Source organism: Palaemon carinicauda, chromosome 25 (genome assembly GCF_036898095.1).
Source record: "Palaemon carinicauda isolate YSFRI2023 chromosome 25, ASM3689809v2, whole genome shotgun sequence".
Lineage (NCBI taxonomy): Eukaryota > Metazoa > Arthropoda > Malacostraca > Decapoda > Palaemonidae > Palaemon > Palaemon carinicauda.
This window is the reverse complement of record NC_090749.1, coordinates 13,155,502-13,159,244: the sequence shown is the minus strand read 5'-3', so window position 1 is coordinate 13,159,244 and position 3,743 is coordinate 13,155,502.

The window sequence follows — 3,743 nt, the reverse complement described above, 5'->3', positions numbered from 1 at the left end:
TATTGACTCATCTTCTAATCTAGATTTTAACTTTATGATAAAGTTTTCAGTATCAACCAATGTAAACCATTATGACCTATACAAAGAAATTATTTAGAAGAGGTTTAACATTAAACATATTAACCTCTAAATTACACCTGAAAAATCCACCAAATAGAAACCATATTAAATGCTCTAACACATCAATTAAAAGTCACCATTAACTTTTCTAAAATGTCTTTCCGCATTGCGGGGATCAGAAAGTGTTTCTATTGTTGCACGCTGGATGATGCCAGGAGTGGGAAGTCAGATCTGTATGGAGGGGGCTTCCCCACTCATGATAGGACCAGCAGAGTCTTGGGACTTTCGTGCTTTAATTTTTGTTAGAGAAGCGATTAAAGAGGGACCGATATCAGTCTTTTTTTAACTCTTCAAGCGTTTGATGCGTATTTTCTCCAGGTTCTTAACCCATCTTTCCGCTGTGCTCTTTGCAATAGGTCTGTCACCATTGCGAACTGGGGAAAGTTTAGCGCTTGTCCCTGTTGGCGTCTTGGAAATCTAACTGATTACCTGAGTCTCTTGACAGACCTCACGAGCTCCTTTTATATTCCCAAGGGAAAGGAGAGTAGATGTGACTGTGGGCTTCAATGGTTTTTCAGCCATTGAAACCCTTGAGCTGGAGAAAGTCGAGACTTCTAGAAGCTTTGGCCAGCCACTTCGGGTGCTGCCCACCCCAGCCTCTTGTTTAGGTATATAAATGCCTGAACCATTTCTAGGCTTGACTTTGATGTGACTAAGTTTGCCAATCCTATGAAGATACTTAGGACTGTGAGTCCGACACGTATCTTTCCTAGGATGAATGTTACTATCTGTAACTTGAATTCTAGATAGGAGGAAGGGGGGTGGTTGACTGGAAGGTTCCGCAGGACACCTTTTAGGTCTGACAAGACTACAAACACCCCTACTTGGGTCAAGGTCCATATGTTCGGAAGGATTAACATTCAAAACTCGCTGTTTTCTATGAACTTGTTGAGTGGCGACAAGTTCAGAATGACTTGCAGATTTCTTGATTCCTTCTCGTGAACACAAAACAGCCTTCCCTGGAACTCGATGGGCTATAGTTCTTACCACCTGTATGCTCTATAGCTCTCAGGTATACTCCTCCAGGAGGATTTTAAATTGTAGGAGAAGGTAAGGAAATGATGGTGGGGACATTTCTGTTTCCCATCAAGGGCTCATCTTGAATAGGCTTTGGACCGAAGGATCGAAGGTCCTGCGATCCTTAAGGAATATTCCTCCTAGCAGAAGCGTCTTCATGCTTCGAATGGTCAGTAGGTTTAGACTTTTGACCATCTGCCTGTGGCATCGTGGTCAATGCACTAGTGGGATGTTGTTGAGCAGCCCGGATATTTCCAGCATTTTCGATCTTCTTTTTAGGTTGGGGACCCACAACCATGGAAGATTTTCTCTTAGAAAGGATGCCCCATTTTTGGAGAACACTTATGTTCTCCATGGTGGCGTTCTTAATTACTTTCTTAATGATCTCGTGTGGGAAGAGGTCTTTACCCCAGATGTTGGAAGATACTAGCTTCTTTGTTTCGTGTTTCACTGTTGCAGCAGTGAACAGAAACTCTACATGCTCTCCTAGCCTTCATAAAGGCGTAAAGGTCCTTTACCAGAGTAGCCATATGCATTTTGGCTATGACCATGAGCATATCTGAGGTATTTTCGTAGGTTGAACACAACTCTATGTAGTTTTGTAGAGAAAGGGATGTCGCAAGTCTCTCCTTTGACTCATGTTCATTATACAAGAGCAACTCAGACAATTTAGGGAGACATACCTTGAATTGTCGACTTGCGACATCCTTGTCGAATTTTCCTACTGAAAATGTCAAATGTACTTCCTTCTAATCCTATTCCTGTCCGGGGAAAGCTGGTGATAAAGGCTGGCACTCATCGAGTGTGGGACAGGGCTTACCCGCCTCTACCGCTTTGGCAACAGAAGTAAATGCCTTCCCCATAAAGGGGAATGAGAGTGAAGTAGGAGCAAGAAAGGAAGGGTGTCTGTTATTCAGTGAGAATTCCTTCGACTCTGAATAACCCGCCTTCTTCAGACTACCTGAAAGGATAGTCTGTGCCTTATCATGTTCGAGAATCATGACCTCCTTTGGTTCCGTTCCTTTTCTTGACTTTGGTTCGTACTTCAGTCGAACCCAACAATTAGGGAAAGCATCAAAGCTTGGCCAAAATTGAATTTTGTCCAAAGGAACAGCACCTATTTTCTCTGAGATGTAGAGATTGGCATTTGAAATCGGCATCTGCTCCGCAAACCTCAAGGGATTGGTTATGGAGCATGTTGGTAGGTCTTGATTCATGGGTCGTTTGACTGACCCCTGGGAAGCGACAAGAGAAGCTTTACGAGGCTCTGTCTTGCGTTATACTTCCTGCTTTTCGTTTTGTTTACAAAAGCTCTCTATTTGATTCTTAATCTGGATACATAATTGTACCACATTATCCAATAGAGGGGTAGAAGACGAAGATGTCGACATCGATTGCTCTATAGCCGGCATAGGCGGAGGAAATTCCGACACAACCTTTTTCTCTTCTACCCTGGGGCATTTCTTGCCCTCAATCCCAAAGGTTTTCTGGCCGCCAGGGGATGTAGCTGGCTCCTGCGGCACTACTATTTCCTCACTTGCCTCCGGAAATAGTAGCTTACGCATCCTATCATTAGGTAGGAAAGGTCCCGGAGAGATCTTTTGAAAGCCTCTCACCCAGTTGCGTAATTTATATTGAGCTGTATCCCCAGTATCCGTAGACTTGGGATTTTCAAAACCTTCAGACATTAATGTCCGACATATATTGCAAACCTGTGGGTTTCAATAATGTAGGGATCCAGAAATAATATTGCAGGGGGCATGAAACCTACAAGTATTATGCCCGTAAAAATACTTACTCTTGGTCTTGCAGAGGACTGCAGCACAAGGTATCTGGTGTTCCTTCTGTAAAGAAAGGAAAAACCAAATTAGTATACAATGGATTATCTCCTTGACAATCAACATGCAAATGTCCTTTACAATAGAGTAGCTTAGGATTGTAAGCTATAAAGGGATAGTGGGAGATACATACTTGTGTACCCCTGTGAGCAAATGCTGTTACCTCCCCTCAGTATCAACTACATGGAGATTTCTCTATTGAAAAACTCCAATTAGAAGGGCTCTTACCACAAGGGGTAGAGAAGTATCAAATCACTGTCCCAAAATAATGATAATACTGTGGGGTCAGGATGACTGAATATTGAAGAAAATTATTCATTCTATATATGAGAGGTACCAGCGGAATGCTCGTACAAGGGTACCCAAGGTATGTCAGAATATGCTACTGTATAATGGTACTATAGTTTTCTAATTGCAGTAAGTCTATATTGCAATTTACTGGCTACTGTACATCATGTATTGTAGTCTAGTCATTATGCTGCCTTAATAATAGCATATGACAGTCCAGTCCATCTAGCATGAAGCCAGTTGGACTAGGAAAATAAAGACATATATTTGTATATCCCACTCAGCCTCTTTGCTGTAGTCTTCCTACTATATTAGAATGTAGAGTTTCCTGATCAGGGAGACTCAAGGATAAAGGCTCTACCCTTTAAGGGTTAGGAGTGTATTACTCCTGCCTTGAAGTGTTGAATATTGTAGGGTATTCCTAATACTGATTTCCAATCGGGATATTGAAGAAATCATATTCATTCAGTATAGGATTGG